Here is a 24656-nt window from a genome sequence, read left to right as displayed (position 1 = left end):
ATTATTGAGTAAACATGGTCCAGATCACATTAACTATGTGATGTGGAGGAAAGAGGGGTGACTGTGCCTATGACTACATACGTACTAGCAGAATTTTCAAGCTCTTAATTTTATTTTTTTCCCCCTGATTTATAGTCTGATCTTAAATCTGTTCTGGAGTGTTTTTTTTTTTTTTTTCTTAAGGGTTTATTTCTTAATCTAGAAATGCCAGAAATATATGACATAATTTTGCACTTAGAGCTTGCCAGCTCTGCACTTGTCAAGAGAAAGTGAGTTCAGTTTCATGCACCACTCTGGTATGGTCAGAGAGGCTGTACGGTATGGTAGCCTCATGAGATAATAATAATTCTGGGTAAGGTTGTTTTTGCTATGGTCCCCAGTCCGGATATGTGCATGACTGCACCTAAACCAGTGCTCCTAAAACCAGTGCTTCTCTGGCTATTCTACTGAAGGAAAAAAATGAAATTGCTCCCACTTTCAGTTTTGTTTTCTAATAGTAAAGATTAGTTTTCATTGTTGTGCCCTCTTATTGTCACCAATAGCACTTAGTTGAGTGATAACTATACTCTGTAGTCACAGAAAAAAAGCAAATTGAAAAGGATCTCTCAAGAATCAAGTTTACACGTGTAGCATCATTAGTACCAATGTCCATCTACATAAGGGAACTAGCGATTTATTAAAATGCTGCACCAACTCAGTAATAGAGTCAAAGTCTTTGCATACACCTTCCTAGCTACTCTTTCATCAAGAATGTGATGAAATGCAGTTTTGGAAATTTAAATCAATACTCAAGAAATGATTGCACCCAAAGTAGGTAATATTTAACTTTATCCTTTAGTCACATAACTTCTCTGAGTCTGAATTTTCTCATCTGTAAGATGAGATGCTTAAAATCTATCCTCTCTGGTAATAATAGCTATCATTTTTTAACCTCTGTCTTGTGCTGGACACAGTGAGACAGTCCACAGTCATCACCATAATCCATTCTGTTTTGTAAACTAATGTTATGTCCATTTTATTGATACAAATGCAAAAACTCAGGTAGGAACAAAATAACTTGCCCTAAGTTACAGAGCTAGACAGGAGAAGGACTGAGATTTGAACCAATGTCTATCTGATGCCAAACCATCATGCTATCCTATGGGATTATTAAATTTTGAGGACATATCAAAGGAAAATTAATATACCATATATAAACTGTCAGAAACATTCTATAAGGCAGTGTTTCTGAGATTTCAGTCACATGCCCTCCACCTTCATGATTTTTGCTCTCTCTGCTTACTACATATGTGTTATGTATTTACTATTTTCTTTAAGTTGACCCAATTTTTTATTTGAAATTTTTTTATCTTAAAAGGAAATATTATGACCTGGAAATGGAAAGCCAGCATCTATGGAACTACGAGTACATGGAATAAAGTAAGGGGAAGAAGATATGTAAAAAAGTATTCCTTTAGGTGGTCCTAATTCAGATCATGAATAGTAGAGGGAGAAAGGTAAACTTTTTTGCATAAAATAATGTGTCTAACTCATGGGTCTTCCTTGGTAGATTTACAAGGGAAAAGAAGATTACAACTACTCCATGTGTAATGCTATGTAAGAAGGGACAATAATGTGAAAGCGAAATTCACACACTTTAATATATGTAGGTTGACTTTCACAGTAATATCTTTCAGATAAGTTTAAATCAGACAGACTGAGGGATTGTCTATCTCCCTTATATTTAGTGTCTTTTAGAAACGGAAACTTAAGGAAAGGGGGAAAAGGTCTTTTCTCTGACACATACCAGTGAGACACAGGCCCATATTATCCCAAGTCATTAAAATTTGGAAGGAATTAACAAATCTAAATTATCTCTTCTTTGCTCCATTAAGACTTGTATTATATTTCTGGGTTGTTCCTTTTTTTAAAGCAATAATCCCTTTGGAAAACTCCGGCAAAATGGAATCTCTATGGGCTGAAAATTCATTAGTCATCTCCTTCAAGCATATATGTAGCTCAAATTCTGTAAGCTAAAAGATCAACATTCAGAGAGAAGATTGGAATCAACAATTCTCATCTGCTTCTCCCTGCCTAAAGCTCTCTCCCGCAGATCAATATCCTGTTACCTGGGTATACCGAAGTATTAATCTAATGCCTATCTACTACAAATGGATTCATGATTCCTTGCTCCAATAGACCTTTCCTACTAGGACATTGTTATTTCTCTGTTAGTAAGTGTCATGAGTTATAGAGCACTTTCTACTTTTTAGAGTATTTTCTATTCTTTAGCTCACTTGATTCTCACATGCTTGGTGGGAGGCCCAGTAAATATCTTACTTCCCTATTTTTACAGATGAGCACTTGGGGTGGCTTGCCCAGTATCACAGAGCAAACTGGTGATTGGACCAAATCTAGTTCTTGCTCTAGGTCCATTCTCTTTCTACATTGGGTGGTCTAGCATACAAAAAAAAAAAAAATTTTTTTTTTTCTTTCTGCTACTTATGTTGCTTTTTTTCCCCCCTCAAGTCTTTTTATAAGACTATTTTTCTGTCCCAAGACTAAAGAAGTATCAGTCACAGTACTGAGGCTGGCATAAACATCGTATAGGTCTTCCTGATAGCTGTAGTCTCTGAGGCAGAAAAAAATTTATCCCCTTAGTGCTCTGACCAGTGAGCAAACTTTTATTTCTGTGAATTTAAATAGCCTGGAATTCTTTTCATGCTGAAGGAGCCAACTTCATATTTCAATTAACTAGTTATTCCTCTCTAGAAAATCCAGTCATTAGTAAAGAGCAGACTGGAGGCCTGGAAGAGTTAATATTGCTTCCAAAGGTGAATTTATAACCTAGAAGTAATTTAGGCAGCAAGAGAAAATGTCTCACTTCAAAGATGGCAATGCTGAACCATGCATACAAATGTGACTGCTAACTCGTGTGTGACTCAAAATCAGCAACCAGGGATTCCAGGGACTAAAAAGGACCTCAAGAAGCCATCTGGTCCACCCCCACTTTCACATAATTAAAGTCTGCTCTTCAGTTTAAATGTGTGGCACCTGAAGCCCAGAGAAGTAAGGGACCTGGTAGCAGAAAGGCTGGTAAGAAAAGGCCTCAAGGATCCATTAGATTTAGCCATGTAGAGTTCCTTAGTGACCTTAATAAACACGTTACTGACATGGTGCGGGAACAGAAGACAGAATAGACGATTGAAGAAATTCTTTAAAGACATTGGCTCTGAAGATAAAGGAAGAGAGAGGGCAGCAGTTGGAGGAGAATGTGGTGTCCAGGGAGGACTCTTTGAGGGGTTTGTTTTGTTTTTGCTTTTGTTTCTAAGGGGAAAAAGAGAGGGAAGCTCTCCTTTAAGACTGAAGAGTCTACAGTCTTTTGAAATGATACCCGGAAGAATCCAGTAAAGAGAAAAAGACACGCAAGAAACAGGAAATATGAAGTGTTCTTGATAAATAGCCATGTGTAAGGTCCAGAGAACAGAAGGAATTACAGAGGAAAAGATGCGTTATGCACTGTAATAAGAGAGAACAAAGGGGATGAAAAAGCCTCACAGACGGAGCTGTAGATCTGGTGGATTAGTAATTCAGCAATTAGTATCTAAAGGCTTCCAACTTCCCTATGATACAGGAAGCAAAGTCATAGGCTGACAGTAGGGAGGCACGTATTGTTGGAGAGTGGTCAAAGGTTTGAGGCGAGTAGAAGAACTTTGGGATGGTTGTTGAAGAGAGTGGTAGAGAAGTGTAACCATGCAGTGTTGGGAACACAGTTTAAGTTGGAGACGTGAATATATAGTGATACCTACACTCTCAATTGCCTGAGTATACGCATGAAGAGAAAGTGTGGTGGAGCTCCTCAGATTGCTTTTTCTTTTTAAAGCTGAAAGTGATGGAAGGAAAAGTTATGGGAAATTATAATACATAAAGAAGAGTGTTTGAAATAGAACATGGATCTGAGCTGTAGAGAGAGGGAAGTGAAGACAAAGAGGAGTTTGATAGATGAAGAGGGAGTATAGTTATCAATGTTTGGGAAACCCTGATGAGGTGAAAGAACACTGGCAAAGGGTGTACTTTACCAAACAAGTTGGATGTTCAGGAAGTTGTCGTCAGAAAGGGGACTGTTCAAATCAGTAATTTCAGAGGTGGAGGCAGTAGTGCTGACAAGTTTCAAAGTGTGACTTAGGATGAAGTGGCTGGAGTAGAATGATGGCGACGGCCATTGGAAATGAGGAGTTCAAGGGCTTAAGAAACAAGGAGTTGAGTGGACTGCTTATATGAAGAGAGTCTTTGAGGCAAGGAAGACTAAACTGTGGGTTTTCAATGAAAAAAGATAAGGAGGATAACAGAAATGAGGAGTGTGGCAAAGAGTGCTGTGGTCAAATGATCTGAGTCTAATGGGAACAGGCGTTTGTTTGTTTGTTAGCAAAGGAGTGAAGATCTAGTCTAGGGCAGAAAGGCACTGGCGTAGTAAAGACAATGAGGCAGAGGAGAGAGCACTGACTTTACCTCCTAACCTTGATGGATGTGTTTGTGGGAAGACAAGCAATCTCAAACTGAGAGCAATCTCATAGGGACAGTCAGATTTTAAAGAAGACAGAAAAATGTCAAGGAGACTGAGAAATGGGAGAACTTTTTGATCCTCAGGGGCGACTTGAGAGGGCACAGAGGAAGGATTTCAGATGGAGGGGAGGGTAAGCTGGGTCAGAGGGGAGACCCATTAAGGTCCAGGGCAGACCACGCTCTCTCAGGGTTCCCTACGTGGAGCAGTTCACTAAGCTCCACTCTAGTGTTCCACCAGCACTGGACTCAGCCCCTCTCTAGCTCTGCTTCCTTCTCCATGTATTTGTATCAATCACTTGTCAAAATTTCCCCAAGAGAGTTTCCCTCAGTTGGTTTCCATCAGTCCTCATGGGCAGAGCTTTCATGTCAGAGCCCCCAGTGGCCAAGGGCCCATCCCTGGTTCAGCCCTCCAGAGCAGATGGTCACATGTACCAGCATAAGAAGGTATTTGACTTGAATCCCATAGAAAGAAACTAAGAAACTGGAACCCTCATATTTTGTTGATGGGTACGTAAGATGGAAGAGCCATTTTAAAAAGCATTTTGGTAGTTTCTTAAAAAGTTAAATATATACTTATCATGCAACCCAACAGTTCTAAGTACCTACCCAAGAGAAATGAAAATATATGTTTACACAAAGACTTATACATGAATGTTCACAGTAGCATTATTTATAGTAGTCAAAAACTGGAAGCAATCAATATGTCCATTGTCAGATGAATAGAGAAACAAAATGTGGTATATCCATATAATGGAATACGACTCAGCAATGAAAAGGAACAAACTACTGGAACATGCAACAACATGGATGAGCCTCAAAAACATTCCAAGTGAAAGAAGCCAGGTACAAAAGAGTATTTTATTATTCCATTCATATGAAATATCTAGAAAAAGTGAATCTATAGGGACAAAAAGAGATCTATCGTTACCTGGGAGTGGCAGTGGGGATTGACTGCCCACCTGTGGGAGGGAGCTTTCTGATGTAATGGAAATGTTCTAAAAGTGGATTGTGATGATGGTTGCACAACAGTATGAAGTTACTTAGAGATCACTTATCTATATACTTACAATGGGTGAATTTCATGGTATGGTAAATTAATTATTTTATGGTAAATTTTAACTTAAGTAAAGCTATTTTTTAAAACTTTTAGAATTTTTTTAAGGGGTAAAAGATTTCAACAGACAATTCATCAAAAAAATATGTATTGATAGATGGCATTTAAGTATATGAAAAATGCTCAACATCATTAGTCATTAAGGAAACGAAAATAAAAATCACACATGCCCATTATAATGGCTTCCTTAAAAGACAAACAGTACCAAATGTAGGTGAGAATGAACAGCAACTAGAACTTTTACATGCTGCTGGTGGGAATTAATGGTTCAGTCATTCTGGAAAACATTTCAGCAATTTCTTAAAAAGTTACACATAACATCTAATATACAACTTAGCTTTCCCATTCCTTTGTATATACCCAAGAGAAATGAAAACATACATCCATACAAAAATTTGTCCACAAGTGCTCATAGCAGCTTTGTTTTTAATTGCCACAAGTGGAAACAATCCAAATATCCCTCAGTAGGTGAAAGGATATACAAATTATAGTATATCCCTATGTAATTCTCTCAGCAATGAAAAAAAGACCCATGGGTTCAGACAGCAATGTGGATAAATCACAAAAAAATTATGCTGGGACCCTCAATAAGTAGATAATAAAAGAATATATATAGTATAATGCCATTTATATGAAAGCAGATCATTGTTTGCCTGGGATAGGGGTGGGAGATTAGGATGTGGACCAGAGAGATATTACAAAGGGTCATATGGAAATTTCTGAGAGTGATGGATATGTTCATTATTTTGATTTTTGTGAAGGTTTCATGGGTGTATTAATATACTGAAACTCATTAAATTGTGCATTTAAATATATGAGGTTTGTTTTACAACATTTATACTTCAATACACATATTTTAAAAGTGCCAGCCACTGCTACCTTTCCCTTCCACAGGGGTGTCAGTATGTCATAGGGGAAAGCTGAAGGGTCCCTCATCAAACTGTTCTCTGCCCAAGTGTTGCTACAATATCTAAAAATCCACCATTGACTTTTTCATTCCCTTTGAGATCATTACTGTCCCTCAAGGCAGTACTCTTGGCTGCATCTTTCAACCCCAATTTGAAACCTAGCTTGAGCTATCTTAAATTAAAAGAGGGATTTTATTGACCAAACCAAAGACAGATGGACTTGGAAATGGCCTCAGGAGTACATCCTACACTCCACTGCAGTCACTTACTACTGTCTCATTTTCCTTGAACTCTCCCAACCGCTCTCACTCTCATGGTCTCTTCTCTCTCACCTTTCTCTCTAAATTTCTAGAAAGTTCTAGTTTGGTTTTATTCTCCCAAACTTGCTGTCCTCAAAAGGCCAGACAATGGCCCCTGTCAGCTGTAACTTGCCTTCTTAAAGCTTCACAACCAAAGAAGCAAGGGAGCTCTCTCCACAACTCCAGCTCTACAAAACAACCCAGCTTGGGTTCCAGGCTTGTGCTAATGAGTGGGCAGGCTCACTGTGATTGGGAGAGTGGTATTTGAAAACTTTACAGATTACCCAAGGGGGTTGGGAATAAGGGGCGAGTGAGTAAAAGTGAAGAGCCATATGCAATGAATTTTCTGTTTCAGGATCTTGCCTAGCACCAGCCTGGATCCCAAACTCTAGCAAGATCAAAAACTTGTTTTGTTTTGTTTTTACTGGCTGTGGCACCAGGCATGGCTTCCTTTCCCAGAACTGCCTTAATAAGTAGCTAACACTGCCAATAGAGCCCTTCAGATCACCTACCTGCCCATCTAGAACTGTCTTATGGGAATTCCCTGGCTGTCCAGTGGTTAGGACTCTGTGCTCTCACTGTCGAGGGCCCGGGTTCAATCCCTCGTTGGGGAACTGAGACCTCGCAAGCCGTGTGGTCAAAAAAAAACACACCCAAAAAAAGTCTTATGGCATTCTGTTTTTCTCACCTCAAAAACAGGAAACTACCAGAATGCTCATGCTTCTCAGCTTCCCACAAAATAGTGATTATGATTTTTCATCTTCCAAGTAGATTTCTCATTAGATGAAGAAGCCAAGGATGTTTGCATACAAAATGACTCAGGAAGGAAAGTAGTGCTGTCAGAGGCTGCTGGCTTTTTTTATCCTAGAACAGGTTCCCTCCCCTGGAGAAGGAGGTTAGTTCAATCTACTAATGTGGTGAAGAACTAGTTAACAAATAGTTGAATATACCCAGGCCGCGTTGTCCAGTAACAGTGAAAATGATGCAACCTACTATCGTGTTCCTAATGACTACTGAGTTAACAATGGGAAATTATTTAGGAAAATGCAAAAGTACAAAGATTTTTCATTTTACGAATGTCAAAACTTTTACATTTCAAGTTCTGTTTGGTTTGGACAACAGTCAAGTTGAAAGTTGCTGCTTTTTATAAATTTTTATTTTGTTCCCCATTACCATTAGAAGCACAAAAACTCCAACTATAATCTTTTCATATTTTATTTAAAAATATGCTTATTTACCTCCAAAAACCATCATGAAAATGAAAGCCATTCCTGCCCTTGTCTAAACCCCTACTTCCAAAAGGACATTCTTTGTAAATTATTTTTCAGTAATTTGAATTCACTTCAAAGAGTCTGGCTAATATTTAAAAGGTTTTTTCCAAAGTCTTAGACATTACCACATGCACAATTTTGATCTCATAAGTATTACCACTGCAGGCCAATTGGGAATTCTATTGGAAGAATTCAAGTTTCTCTTGTTCTGGACCATATCTACTGACATTTCTTGAAAACATCACACACACACACTCCTGGCATGGCTAATAATTTCTAAATTATGCAGCACTGAAAAGTACATTACAAGATTTGGCTTTTAAATATTTAAGGTTATCTAAACCACTGTGCTCCCAAAGGAATGAATGGATGTAATTTACAAATGTGATAGAAAGATCTCCAGGATAGCAAGACAGTTTTTCTAAATTCATAGACCATGGAGCCAGTATAAGCCTGAATTGTTTGCTTTTGATGTTGTCATCATTATTATCAGAAGAAATTATAGTTTTAAATTTTTCAGATAGTTTTATTTTCACCAAAATCATAGATCAGATAGTACTAAAAGACTGACAAGGAAAACAACAACCCCTGGGCTTCCCTGGTGGCGCAGTGGTTGAGAATCTGCCTGCCAATGCAGGGGACACGGGTTCGAGCCCTGGTCTGGGAAGATCCCACATGCCACGGGGTGACTACGCCCGTGCACCACAACTACTGAGCCTGCGCGTCTGGAGCCTGTGCTCCGCAACAAGAGGGGCCGGGATAGTGAAGAGGCCCGCGCACCGCGATGAAGAGTGGCCCCCGCTTGCCGCAACTAGAGAAAGCCCTCGCACAGAAACGAAGACCCAACACAGCTAAAAAAAATAAAAAAAAATAAAAAAAAAACAAAAAACAACAATCCCTTTCTTCAAGCCCCACACTTCCTAACTTCCCAGCTCAGTTTATCAGAGGCAACCACTTTTTATTCTCGTAGCTATTCCATCAGAGAGTTACCTTCTTATTTCCAAATAATTGCACACTGCTACTCCTCAACTTGTTGATTTTAGACATTCTTCCTCATACCATAAACAGGATCTAGTTCTAACTGAATATGCAAATATTATGTCTTAAATTTTTTTCCAAAAGCCACATAATATCTTTCGACAATTTATCTCGTTTTTGTTTTGTTTTCTTTGTTTTTCCAAGGGACCTCTCTTATCAGATGGCCCTTTTCTTGGTGGCGCCCTCCTGGCACCCTCTGTCCTCTGGCTGCATTCTGGACCAGTTGCTCCCTCTGCCTGCTGTTGAGCTGTCATCCTGAAACATCTCTTTCCTGTGCTCTTAAGTTTGATACACTGCGTTCTGGATCCCATGTCACCCTTTTGCTCAGTTTAGTACTTCTTTTCACTGGAACCTGCCCAGCTTCTCAAGAACGGGATATGGGGTATAAATTTTCTGAGTCTCCACGTGTCCGGAAATGTCCTTTTCTGCCCTCAGATTTTACTAATGATTTGGCATTCCAAGTCGAAGATCATGTTCTCTCAGATTTTTGAAGTCATTGCTCCATTATTGGCTAACATCCAGAAGTGTCGTTGTGGAGTCTCATTTGAATTTATTCTGCAAATATGTATTGGTTGCCTGCAGTGTAACAGGCACTGTTGGAAATATAGCAACGTAAAAAGAAACAAATCTCCTGCCTTCATGGAGCTTACTTTTCAGTGTTAAAAACAGACCCCCCCCCCCCAAAAAAAAATCACAAGCAGTAAATAAATTAGATGATTACAAATTATGAAAAGTCCATGAAGAAAACAAGATGGTGTAAAGGAGTGGGAGTGGGTGTGCTGCTTCTGATGGCAGTCGGGGGAGATGTACTAGGGAGGCGCCATCTAGGCTGAAACCCAGACAGTGGCTGAAGGGTTTGGAGGTGGAACCAGTCTGGCCAGTTTGAAATGACCTCCGTGACTGGAGCCTGGTGAAGAAGTGGTGAGAAGCCTGCTCCTGGTCTCACTTCATAAAGACTCTTGTGGAATGTGGGGTTTTTCTTCATTACAACAGAGAACTGCTGGAAGGTTTTAAAATAAGGTAATGGAGCAACTTAAAATTTTTTACTTAAACATAAAAATTCAAGTTTTTAAAAGATCATGGTGCTATAAGAAAACTGTAAGAGTGGAAGCAAAGAGACCAGTTATGAGGCTGTTTGTTCCTCTGGTCTCCATGAGAGGTGACAGTGGCCTGGTATGTGGCGACAGCAGTGGCCAGATTGGGGATATAGTTGAGAAGCAGATCCAACAAGAACTCCTAAAATTAGCATGTGGGATGCAAGAGAAAGAGGATGTCAAAGGGGCCTTCAACTGTAAATGTGATGTTTTATTTCTTTAAAAATATATATACAAAGAGAATAGGGGAAATGTTAATATATTTGATGTCTAGGTTGCGTGTGTTCATTGTGTTCTCTTCAATTCTCTATTACATATTTCCCTTTTTTTTCCCTTCTTAATCATGACATTAAAGACCTAGATAGAGCTCCACATTTGTGGATAAGACTTGCAGCTTCCCTGCTGGGTGACTGGGCAGAGGTCCGTACAGGCAGGTCTGCAGACTTTCAGCTTCTCCTCTGCTCAGCCCTGCATCTCTTTGTGAACCTCAAGTCTGTCCCTTTCTGGATGTCTTGAGTAGGGACCAATATAAGTTTTGTGGAGCCTGAAGGTTTTACAATATGGGACTCTCTTGAATGAAAAGAATACCAACTCCTGAATCCAAATTTAGTATGAAAGTGACTATTTATAATGAGAAAAAGTCACAACAAATAGTACATTTGAAAAAGCTGACAAATTCCATAAATGTCACAAAATCTGGGAACATCACAGTTTTTATTGATTCACTATGTAATACCTTTTCTCCTACATTTTGTTTCGCTGCAGACTCTTTGCCTCTTTATATAATAATCATATAATATCATTTCTGTACAGAGACTAGGAAAATAATTCCTCTAGCTTGATTGAATATTTTTTAAAATATTGATGGTTTAGGTGTTTCAGCTTCACAACTCATGGGTGATGTCATGTAAATTAAGATTGCTGACAAATTTGGGGTGGCATCTGTTACATTTCTTTCAACATAAGATGAGAAATTTCAGGGCATTTCAAGGTGCCTTGTGTAATAACTAGTCTTTAAAAATCTTTAAATTGATGACATTCATTAACCAGCTTGTCATCAGTGTCTGCACCATGGTGGCATCTTATGAATTTCATGTTACCTGTACAATGTCAATATTTTATGCAAAACAGCCAGAAATTAAAATTTTTCCAATGTCTTATGATTCTCATCTAAAACCCATTATTTCTATTTAAAATTTTTTTCTCTTTCTCAGTGAATTATTGCCTTAGTATAACCTGAAAATTGCTTGTTTCAAGTTGCTTCTTTATCTCAGAATAATTTCTACCAATGTCAGTTGTCATCGTCACTTTTGTTTCATATTCCTTTAATTGTCTATCTAAATTTTCTTTCAGTTTCTAGATAAATACCTATATTACATATTTTGTCTTATTTTCTAATATATATGAGTCTTGACACTAGAGCCACTTGTTGTTTTAGACCATTTTGCCTTGAAGGCAGTTTGATCCATTGGGATACCTAAATCATGTGAGTTCACACAAACACACATGGTGTGTATATGTGTTTGTCTTCACACACACAGGAATTCTGACTCATGCTATTTTGTGTGATTCACATAAAAATATATATGGTGTATTTATAATTGCACACGCTACGTTATCAAATATGTTTCTGACAAGAAAGAATTTCCATTTTAACCAGACATTGATGGGAACCAAATCTTTTGCTTACTATTTATAAGTCTGATGATTGGAAGAATTTTCCATAGACTAACTTGTTTTTTCTCCATTATTTATCATTCCTTGTGCTGGGAACCATAGGACACGTTCATACCATTGTGTGACATTTGTCCCTGCACCTTTGGGCCACAATGCAGATTTAGGTGGTACACTGGGTGGTATTTGGTACAATGGATTGCCCCTTCTACACTGGGAAAACTAACACACTTTAGCTATACACAGAAATGCTTGCAAACCATATAAATATATCCCAATAAATCCAAGTTAAATGCATATCCAGCTCAACTTTCCCATATATGTATCCCCAAAATGTCCATAGCCACTCCAAAGTTGTCTGAAATGAAAGAGAGTATGATGGAGAGGAACATGAATTGGAAAGAGACAGCAGTCTTCAATAATTGTAGTTAATACGTTTTACTTTTGCAAAGTTTAAAAAATATACATGGCCATGTGAACAAACTGTAGGGCCCCTTCCAGACCCTCTCTCTTAGAAGGGGCCCACACTGATGAGGGACTTTGAAGTTAAAGCTTTATTACCTTCTCAGTAAATCTGCCTCTGTTCTGGAGAATAAAGCTCTGGTGTTTTCCTGTGTGGAGAGGGCGGGAGTGCATAGGAGAGCATCGATCTGGTGCTCTATGCGGATGGGCTGGTGTTGGGGGGTGACAGTCTTCTTACATAGTCTTTAACTCAGGGTCCATTTTTTCCATCTGGGGCCTCACCTCCTCCTCTGATGCCTCCAAATGCTGAGCTCCCCACGGGTTCTGCGGTGCCAATTCATTCTCTTCTTCCAGCCTTCCTCTCTGTAAGCACTATGAATGATGGCTCCTCCACCCGCTCTATCAGCTACCATACCTCCAGCTGCTCCTTGACGGCTTTCTATCTCACATGCACCCTGGATGCCTCAGCAGGTTATAGGCTGCTCTAATAGGACTTATGATCCCAGGCTGACCAAGCAGAACTGTTTATAGCCTAGTCCTAGGAATCAGCAATTTTGTTCAATTATGAATAGACATAATTAGGTTGGCGTATATTAACTAAGTTACATAATGGGTTAGGTTAGTGTATGTGAACTAGATGGAAAGATAGTAATTTGCATTCCCATTGCAAAGTAAATTAAAAACAAAAAACTCATGTTCCCTAGTGTTAAGTCTTCATTTCTCTTGTTCTTATGGGTTCATGCTTTCCTTATTCCTTTTTTCTTCCAGTTTCACTGAGATGTAATTGACATACAGCACTTATACAGCTTAAGGCATACAGCATAATAATCTGACTTACATACATCATGACATGATGACCACAGTAAGTTTAGTGAACCTCCATCATCTCGTATAGATACAAATTTAAAGAAATAGAAATTTTTTTTCTTGTGATGAGAACTCAGGATTTACTCTCTTACTAACTTTCACACATAATACACAGCAGTGCTAATTCTATTTATCATGTTGTACATTATATCCCTAGTACTTATTTGTCACATAACTGGGAGTTTGTACCTTTTGACCATCTTCATCCAATTCCCCCCTATTTCTGCCACCCCCTCTTCTGGTAACTACAAATCTGATCTTTTTCTATGAGTTTGTTTGTATGTTTGTTTGTTTTTGAAGTATAATTGTTACTTGAATAAAGCGATATAAATAATGTTCATAATTGCAAAACTGCCTTGATTGATTTATTCAACACATGTTTTTAAAAACCCATTATGTGCCAGAAATTGGGTTGTAATCTCCATGAGATCGGAGACTTCATCTCTTTTGTCCACCTTTGTATTTTCAGCACTGTGAACAGTACCAAGCCCAAAGAAGGCCCACAATACACAACTGTTGTTGTTGAATAAGTAATTGAATATGTAAGAGCCAACTGGGGGGCAGAAACAGATTTAGTAACCTACAAGAGAAATCAGATAGAGGCATATCTAGTGTACTAAGTTTATTATCACTGCTATAACACATTGCCACAAATTTAAGTGACTTAACACAAATTTATTATCTTACAGTTCAGGAGCTCAGTAGTCCAAAAATCATTGTGTTGGTAGGAATTCCTTCTGGAGGCTCTGACAGGAGAATCTGTTTCCTTGCCTTTTTCAGCTTCTAGGGGCCACCTGCATTCCTTGCTTGGGGCCCCTTCTTTCATCTTCAAAGCCAGCTGTATAGCATCTTCAAATCTGTTCTCTCTCTCTCTCCCTGAACTCTCACTTTCTCCTCTGATTGCACTGTCACGTCTCTCACTCTGACATTCGTGTTTCCTTCTGTGCTTACATTGAGCATATCAGATAATTCAGGTAATTTCCTATCTCAAAAATTTTAACTTAATCACATCTGCAAAGTCTCTTTCACCATGTAAGGTAACATATTTCAAAGGTTCCAGAATTGTGGACATATGGAGGATCATTTATTCTTTCTACCACACCTGGGATATAACGGGCCACAGAGGAAAGGAGCTTCATTTCAATGTGGGGATACAGGGAAAGGTTTATAGAGAAGGTTATTGTTGTCCCAAGTCTAAGAACATGAGCAGATAAGAAAGACTTTTACAGGCACAGAAAGCAGCATGAGAATAAGTAAGAAGACAGGAAAGAGCGGATCTTGCCTGACGAGCTCAGTAAGTTTGGTAGGATTTGGGTGTGGAACAGGATGGGTCATTGGGGAGCAAGTGTTGAACAAAAAAATAGCTGAAGAAGTCTGTCATCAGCATTTCATGAAGAGCATTGTAGGACTTGCTAAGGAGTTTGGACTTTATCCTGTAGACGAGTTTAATCAATGAGGAATTTTAAACAGCTTAAAATGTTTCCATGGTTTCTCTTTGTACTTGGGATAAAATTTAATGTCCTTAACATGGAGCCATGTTGGTCTCCTTTGGGAATCTGTTAGAAGATATGAACCCCTTCCCAGAATAATATTTTTACATACATAAAATTTAAAAGAACATAGGGTTACAAAGCAAAACAATTTTGTTGAAATGTAGAGTCCTACCCATCAACCCATCGGGAGTCTATGGATCCCAGGTTACAAACCACTCAAGTATCGGGCTTCTGTTCTCTCTCTCTCTCTTTCTTTCCTCTCCCATCTTGAGCTCAAAACCCCAATGTTTGCTCCTTTAAAATGTGAAGTTCTTCCTACCTTGGGACCTTGCCACATGCTATTAGTCTGTTTTTAGTGTTTTTCTTCTCTCCAGCCCCTTCCCAACCCACTACTGGGTAACTCCACCTTGGTTTGAATGTCACTTTATTGGGAAAAATCACAGGACCCTCAGATTAGGTTAAGTCTTCCATTAGGGTATCATATCATTCAGTAACTGTCTTTCACAAAATTAACAATATTTACATAGTTATTAATGTGATTATTTACTGAAGTCTGTCCCACTAATCAGACAAGAATTTCCACAAGAGCAGGAGCTATTATCTGTATTCCCAGTGCCTAGCACATTGTAGACACTGCATTTTTTAAATAAATTTTTAATTCTAAAACAGTTTTAGATTTACAGAAAAATTACAAAAATAAGGAGTTATCACATACCCAACAGTCAATTTCTCTTATTATTAGTATCTTATATTAGTATGGTTTATCACAATAAATGGATAAATATCAATATATTATTATTAAGTAAATCTCATACATTCTTTAGAGTTTTCATTTTTATCTAATGTTATTTTTCTGTTCCAGGATCCCATCCAAGATATCACATTACATTTAGTCATCATGTCTCCTTGGGCTCCTCTTGGCCGTATTTCTCAGACATTCCTTGCCTTTGGTAACCTTGAGGATTTTGAAGAGTACAGTTCAGGTATTCTGTAGAATGTCTCTAATTGCAATTTGTCCGACGATTAAACTGGGGTTATGGGATTAGGGGAGGAAGACCACAAATATAGAATCACTTTTATCACATCATATCAAGGGTACACACTAGCAACAAGACATCACTGTTGATGTTGACCTTGATCACCTGGCTGAGGTCATGTTTGTCAGCTTCCTCCACTGTAAAGTGACTCTTTTTTTTTTTTTTTTTTTTTTTTTTGGTCCTTTGCATTTTGGGAGGAAGTCACTGCACAGCCCACATGTAAGGAGTAAGGATTTATGTTCTAACTTCTTGAGGTTGGAGTATCTATGTAAATTACATGGTTTTTTTCTGCATGAGACATTTGCCTATTCTGCCCATTTATTTATTTCTTCAATCATTTATTTATAACAGTATTAACTCATGGTTTTTATTTTATACTTTTAAATTCCAATACTACTTTATCTTTTGCTCAAATTTTTCCAGCTTTGGCCATTGGGAGCTTTTTTAGATGGCTCCTCTGTCCCTTTTACATACCCCCGTTAGTGTGTGTGTGTATATGTGTATTCTCCCTCACTTCTTTACTTTCTGGCATATTGAAAGTTCATCATGCATACTTCCCACCCCAGTCCTAAAATTGGCTATTTTCCAAGGACCCCTGGCTCCTTTTATTGGAGAATCAGATTAGAAACCAAGATCTGAGCATCAGGTATGCTCATGGCTACCGAAGGGTCATTGCTTCTGGGCCCTCTCAGCTGAGAGAGCAAAGAAATACATTTGCGTACTGACTCACGTGTATATATAAACATTTCTATAAATATTTCTCTATGTGACTGTCTGTATACATATAGAGCTAAACATTAGTTCATACTCATGTCTCCAACTCTAATCCATTACCACAGAACAATTCTAGCCTCCTCCCCTTGCTGAATTGTAACTTCACACTGCAAGAAACCTGGCTCCCATCATATGCCATTCATTTACTGAGTTGTTCAATTCCATTATACACATATAGCGGATTCAGAATTGTTAACCCATACACCCATGGGATACAACTTCATTAACTAGATTACAATGCTTATATACAGTTTCTTTTGCCTTTAATCTTACAGATTTCAATCATTTCCAAAATGACTGAAGTCAGCACCTTTTTCCTTCACCCACGTTAGTGAAGTTGTTTCATATATTTGTAATATAGTTAGATTCTTTTGTCACAGTCTGCGTCCCATTCTGGGACCTCTCTGACCACCTAAATGATTTTTAAACTTGCGTAGATTAATATTCGCTCACTATAAAATTCTACGGCTTTTGACAAATACGTAGTGTCACATGTCCACCATTACATTGTTATACACAATGGTTTCACCCTCCTAAAATATCTCTTGTGCTTCGCCTATTCGAGTCTTTCCTCTTCCCAACCCCTGAACCCCTGACAAACACTATTTGTTTATCATTTTTATAGTTTTGCCTTTTCCAGAATGTCATATAAATGAAATCATATAATATGTAATCTTTTTAGAGTGGCTTTTTTCACTTAACAAAATACATTTAAGATTATCCATGTCTTTGCAAGGTTTAAAAGCTCATTCCTTTTTATCTCTGAATATTTCATTATATGGATGTACCACAGTTTATTTATCCACACCTGTAAAGGGACATCTTGATTACTTCCAGTTTTTGATAACTGTGAATAAAGCTGCCATAAACATTCTTGTGCAGGGTTTTATGTTCACGTGCATTTTCGAATCAGCTGGGTGAACACCTAAGGGCATAATCGCTAGATTGTATGCTAAGACTATGTCTAGCTTTGTAAGAAACTGCTAAACTGTGTTCCAAAGTGTCTGTACTTCAGTGCATTCTTTAATGAATTATGAGGTCATTCTGGAGGCAGTGTGCGGATGTCAATAGAACTGAAAGCTGGAGGTTAAATTTAGTTAAGAGACTGCTGCGATGGTTCTGGCCAGAGATAATGAATGTCTGGAAAAAAGAGAATCTGAGAGGATAGAGTGTAGTTTCATAGCCATGAAGAGATAAGGATGTAGAGTCCTGGTCACTAACTAGATATGGGATTATGATGATGGATGGTGGCTCCCAGGTGTCTACTTTAGGTAACTGAGTAAATGGGAACAGAGAAGAGGGGCACTTTGGGAAGACTGGGGGTTTGGGGAACATTTTGATCACTCGAGTCCAAAGTGCCTATGGGACTTGCCAGGGGAAATGTCTAGAAGGCAGTTGTACGCAGGAGCCTGAGCACAGAAATAAAACCTGTTTACTAGGATAGAAAGAAATAAAATTACTCACAGTTGTAAAGAGAGGCCTGTAGTAAATTCTAACTTAGTAAACTGTCAATTTTGGTTTAAGAATCACCGTTTCCATTAAATTTAAATCTTTGCCGTGCAATGTATTTGTCTGTTAAGTGACAGAGGCTTTAAAATGAAGATAGATATCTGCGTCTCCATCCTACAAGCCTGGTTGCTAAATTATTCTACCTGCCAGCCTGTATAATTCAACCTCCATTCACCAACTGTATTCTGAATATTCCCTTAGATTACCAATATTTTGTATTTTAGAACCAAGAAAGAGTTTGGGGACCATCTAGTTCAACCACTTATTCTTGAATATGAACTTAAGTGTGTATGTAGTTGAACCTAATCAATTTAATTACTATCATCTCACTATACTTCCTTGCTTCTTATCAAATCAAGTATCTAGGCTCTCTTAACAAAAAAGCAACTTTTACATTGAAATTCAAAGGAATAAGTTGTTCTGAACCCCGGAATGAAGGTAATGTTGCATTTCTTTATTTTTCTAAATCTAGTCAAATCTAACGCCAAATCTCTGCCCACAAAAATTGGCAGGAAGCCCAGTTCCAGTGTCAATGGGGTGGGGACTCCCTCTCTTTCTTGGGCATGAGGCCCTAGAAAGTAGGAGCAGGACTTGGTCTTAGGTTTTGGAGGCTGCTGCTGCCTTTGTACTTTGCAGAGGCCCCTGAGGGCTGGAAAAAGATGGCAGCTCTATAGTGGCTCTAGTCCTTTTTGGCAAGCTCGGTTACCGGAGACTCTTACAAAGGCAGAGCAGTTAGTTCACAGGGCTCACAGGCTCCTTCCCCTCCTGCATCTGGCCATCTCAGACAAGTGCCTTCCAGAAGGCTCTTTACCACTCTCCCTTTATCCCTATTCCATTCCCAGAAGATGCAACTCCATTGGGGTTAAATCATTCCCTTCTTTACCCTCCAAGCACAAACCTCCATTCCCTTGGCTCTTCCAGACAATCCACCTTAATTATCTGGAAAAGCAGAGACCAGGAATTGTAATTTCTGTTGACCAGAAATTTGTTGACCAAAGCAAATAAGGTGTAAGCTGGCCAGGTGTACGACTGACAAGTTAGGGGCTACATACCCTGTCTATAGGATGCAGGCACCACCCCACAATACCAAGTCTTTTGGTTCAACAAGAGAAGCCAACAGTATACTCTTTTAGAGAAATTCTCCCAAGTTTCAAAAGTTGGTGATTATTTCAAGATATTTAAAAATTCCCTTCGGACCAAACCAAAAATACCTGTAATCAATGGAGCACAATTTTGAAATCCTTTACCTAGATCTTCTAAATGCACATGTATGTTAAGGAAAGACAAATTCTTTCTAGAAAATTCTACCTTCCAATCCTAGAATCAAAAAATAAAGATAAAAGATAATTGCTTCTAACTGGAGTTAAGGGAAATTCACCATACCTCAGGAACAAAAGCTGAGTAGTGGGTGAGGGGATTCAGAAAATTTTTTTTTTCTAATGAGTGTTCAGCAGAAAAATTTATTTGAAAGTTAAATTTTCAGCCTTGTTATATATACCTTACAGTGCTTCACACACATGACCTAATTTGGACGTGTGAATGATAAATATCTGTGTTAGAACATAAGACATTTGGATTAGGGCTGAATCCTTGGTTTCTCTTCTATTGACTTGGCCTAGTGCTTTGCTCAGTGAATTCAATAACTATACCGATAATTGATGGATTAGGAGAGAGGAGGAAGTGAATAATCTAGTTACTGTCTCCTGGAAATATAACAAGATGACTGAAAAATGCATTTCTGTTTGAATAATTTTTTGATAATGGTGAGTGTGTGTGTGTGTGTGTATGAAAAAATTTGGTCAAAACTGTTTGTCTTAGTCCATTCTGGCTGCTATAACAAATAACCATAGACTGGCTGGCTTATAAACAACAGAAGTTTATTTTCACAGTTCTGGAGGCTGGGAACTCCAAGATCAAGCTGCTGACAGATTCAGTGTCTGGTGAGAATCTGCTTCCTGGTTCATTGACAGCCATCTTCTCTTTCTGTCCTCATATGGTGCAAGGGAGTGAGGGAGCTCTCTGGGGTCTCTTTTATAAGGGCACTAATCCCACTCATTACAGCTCCACCCTTATGACCTAGTAACCTCCCAAAGCCCCCACCTCCTAATGCTCTGACATTGGGGGTTAGAATTGGGTGGGGGCATAAACATTCAGTCTACAGCAGTACTGAAGCATTTTATGAAAATCATTTGGAGGCACAGGTGTAAATCCAGTCATATGATTCATATAGCAGAGAGGTTCCTGCAAAATGAAGGGGCCTTTCTCATGGAACTAAGATGGAGTAATGGGGCCCTTCCTTCTTATTTCCGTTTGGGAAGGCTTGGTTTTTCACTTACTGAAATGAATTAGTAACGTTGTGTCTTGAATTTTCAGAAAGTAAAAACTCATTCAAATTTACAATGATTATAAAAAGATTCATAGCAAATCACTGCGCACCTTTGTCTCCATGAAATACAAAGAGCTCCATGCTTATTATTCAATGCAGTATGATTCTGAATGACAGCCAGCCCTAGGAGGACCACCATATTCCACACTCAGAGGCCTCCTTAACTCAGAGGTATGCACTGTGCATTCATTTCCTCATCATCTAATCGACTCTGTTAGCATTTTACCTTACTTCACCTCTGTAGTATTCTTCCCGCAAACCCATCAACCTATTCTAATCATGAGAAAAATATCAGACAAACTCAAATTGAAAGTCATTTTACAAGATACAAACCAGTGCTCTTCAAACCGTCAAGATCATGAAAAACAAGGGAAAACGGAGAAACTGCCACAGACCAGAGGAGATTAAGAAGATATGACAACTAAATGCAATGTGGTATTCTAGATGGAATCCTGGAACAGAGAAAGGATATTAGTGGGAAACTTGTGAAATGAAATGAAATTCCAAATGAAATCTGTAATTTAGGTAATAGCAATACATCACTGTCTTGACAAAAGTGCCATGGTTATGTGAGATGTTAACAGTAAAGGAAACCAGGCAAACAGTTTATGGGAACTTTCTCTAATGTCCTTGCAATTTTTTGTAAATACATAATTACTCCAAAATAAATAATTTATTTAATAAATTTTTTTAATTGCCCTAAACTTAGCTTCCTGGATACTCTGTCTAACTTGGCTTCTTTGATCAAGCAACTTGATAATAGGCTTTAGACAACAGCACAAAGCTCCAGGGGAAGTTTTGTTTTTCATTATCTTGTGGCCCCTAGAGAGTCTGTCCTAAATCAATATATCAGTCTGAAAGGAATCTTTTGGTTTCAAGTGACAGAAACTTCAACTCAAAGCAATAAACAAAAACGGGAATTTCTTGGTTCATGTAATTGAAAATCCAGGGTTGCACTGGCTCCAGAATAAAGGGAATGATGTCACCAGCTCTTCCTAATCTCTTGGTCCTGTCTTCTGCTCTGTGGCTTCATCCTGAAGTCTTTTATCATGACTCTCTGCAAATCCAGCCTCACATCCCTAGGGAGGGGAGGGGAGAATGCAAACAATAAACATATTATGTAAATAATATAGAATTTTAGTGCATGATGCATGCTTTGTACAAGAGAAAGAAAATGGAGCGGAGCAAGGGGAGAGCTGACAGGGAGAGAAGTTGTAGTATAAATTGGATGGTCAGAGCAGGCCTCATTTTGTAGGGGACTTTGGAGAAAAAACTTGAAGGAATTAGCCAAATAGTTATAAGAGGGAAGAACATTCTAAGAGTGAGAACAGCCAAATCAAATTCCCTAAAGTGGAAGCACGCCTGGCATGTTCTAGCAGCAGCAGACAAGTCAGTGTGACTGGAGCAGAGTGAGAGAGGAGAACAGGAGTTGGGAAAGTCAGAGGGATATCAAGTAGCCACCTCATGTGTGGCCTTGCAGATAATTAGAAGAACTTTGGTTTTTACTGAGTGATACAGGATCCATGGCAGGGCTTTGAGCAGAGGAGAGGCATGCTCTGTTGTGTAATAAACTACTGGTGATAAGGGTACAGAAGGGAGACCAATAAGAAAGCTCCAGCCGTAAGGCAGGTGGTTATAGCCATAAATGAGAGCAAAAAATGCTGGCGGCTTGGGACAGGGTGATAGGACCAGAGAAGACGAGAACTGGTAGGATTATAGATACATTCAGAAGAAAGAACCTGCAAAAATTCCTAACGTATTAGATAAGGTGTTGTAGGGAAGTAAAGGAGTCAAGGTGTTTAGTCGGAGAAGTTGGAAAGGTGGAGTTGTCATCAATTAAGGTGGTGAAAGCTGTAGGCAGAACAGGTCTGAAAGTAAAATACAGAGTTTAGATTTGGACACAAGAAAGATGGGGAGGAAGTAGTTGCATATAGGAGTCTGATATTCAAGAAAGAGAGGTCCGGGCTTGGAACTGTCAGCAAATAGATCATATATCAATCAGCATCCTGGCAGGAAATAGAAGGCAGATTCAAACCGAATGACTGAGAAGAGAAACATTCATAAAAGGGTGGGCAGGATTTAGGAAACACAACAAGGAATGGTAGAGTTCTCCAAAGGTGATAGCATCCCTGGTGTGAAGAGGCCAGTGGAGGAAGCACTCATCAGTCCGAAGAGGGTGGTTGTGTGGAGAGTGCAGCCTGACAAGAGATACGGCCTTCAGTGGAGGACCGCAGCCAAGCTGTGGCAACCGGCTGGGAATTCATATCCCAGCCTGGCTTTCCTTCTACCGTCCTAGCTCGTGCCAGTGCCTCCCATGGGCCAAAACCCCAATGAAAAGTAAAGGTCAAGGGAGCGTGTTGCTGTGTGCTTCCAGGAGAGCAGGGTGGAAAAGGGTGGGGAGTGAATCTAGAAAGACCAACGGAAGCAATGAAGCATAGGTACTAAACATTTAAAGTGAAGTGTCTGGATGAGATTGGCAGAGAAGTACGTGTGGATAAAGAACCAGGAGGGCTAAAGTCTGTGCCCTGGACATTCCAACATGAAAAGGAGCTGAGGGATAGTGGTAAGAGGGGAGTGGGAGGAAAATCAAGTGTGATGTCTGGGAAATCACTGATTCAGGGAGGAGAAAGTAACTTTGTCGAAAGCTGCTGGTAGCATCAGGTAAGATGAGGACTAAAAATCGGCCGTGGATTCAGTAGCATGGAGGTTATGGGTCACGTGCACGGGCTCAGTGAGTGCAGGGGCACACACCTGGCTGAGTCAAGGAAAGGAGAAATGGGATGAGGGGAATCGGCTGAGCTCAGTGCTATTTCAGAGCATTTTTCTGCAAAAAGAAGGAACAGGATGGTAGCCAGCAAGGGAAGCGGAGTCAGGAAAAGGCTTTGTTGTTGTTTTGTTTGGTTGTTTTGTCTTTAAAGAGAGAAGAACTAACACCACGTTTGCCTTCTGATGGGTGTTATCTAATAGACAGTTAATAATTGATGATGTACGGGCAAGAGGGAAGGAATGCTGGACCAATGTCCTCCCACCAGACAAAGGGGAGGAGAGATGGTACAAGAGTACATATTAAGGAAAATATTAGTACAGAACTCACAGGCCTGTAGTGAGGAGTGAAAGAAATAATGCATGAAGAACAGTTGTTTCCAGCATAATAATTATTATATTTTTCTAATTAATACTTTTAATAATAATAATAATATTATGAATTTTTCTAGGCCTCATTTTTCTCATCTATAAAAAGAAGCTGGCATATATTTCTGAAGTGCTGTCCAGCTCTAACAAGCTGTGAAATGAGATTACTCAGGAAGCTGCACTTGATGTCTAAATAGAACCTAATATCCAGGCTGAGATCATGAGGTCACTTAGTAATATTTGAAAAGAAATGTATGTACATCTTAAATGTATACAATTCAACTGCATGCACCATGAGGAATTATAATGCCTCTGAGCCTATTGCTACAGTAGGAAAACAGTTAAGAAAAAATTCTCGGAATACCTGAGCGTCTAAGACTCTCTAAAAGCAATTGTCGTGCAACTCCAAGCCTAGACCAGGTTGCTGTGTAAACTGTACTCCTTAAGGCATTTAAAGACTTAGCACAAGTGGCTTGAAGTTTAATCTTTTAATTCCATTGCTCCATAAATTCCTTGTAGGTTCAGTGAACAAGGAATTTAGCCATAATATTAGAAACCTATTTTCAGGAAAGGGCTTAGGCATGGAAAAAAACGCCCTGCATTTTAGTGCACAAAAGAGACTCCAGACTAATCTCTAGATTGACTCGGTCTAAGGGTAATTCTCATGCAGGGATCCTGCTGCAAAGACTCGTGCTTACACAGTAAATTGTCTGAGCTGTGCTCCTCCATCATCAACCCTCCTCCCTCAGCGCCTCCAAAGGCTTCCTTCATTAAAGGGCTAGTACAGATGGAAAAGCTCACAAACATGCCAATTTGGGTCATTTGCTCTCTGATGAAAGCCCCAATTCACTGTGAAACATTATGTGCCACTTATAGACTTAGGGATGTTTGCACTTTAGAACAGTAGAAGTAGTCACATGATCACATTATCAAACCCAGTGTGGATGTTCCAACCACTTGCCACCTAGCCAAGCAGAATGAAGGCGGCTGTCTCTCCCGAGGTACCCTTGCAACCCCAGACACACATGCAGTGCTCTGTCTGTGACACTGCTTCAT

The sequence above is a fragment of the Eschrichtius robustus genome, chromosome 5 (assembly GCF_028021215.1).
Source record: "Eschrichtius robustus isolate mEscRob2 chromosome 5, mEscRob2.pri, whole genome shotgun sequence".
In the NCBI taxonomy this organism is placed as follows: domain Eukaryota; kingdom Metazoa; phylum Chordata; class Mammalia; order Artiodactyla; family Eschrichtiidae; genus Eschrichtius; species Eschrichtius robustus.
Note: the sequence above shows the minus strand (reverse complement) of the source record.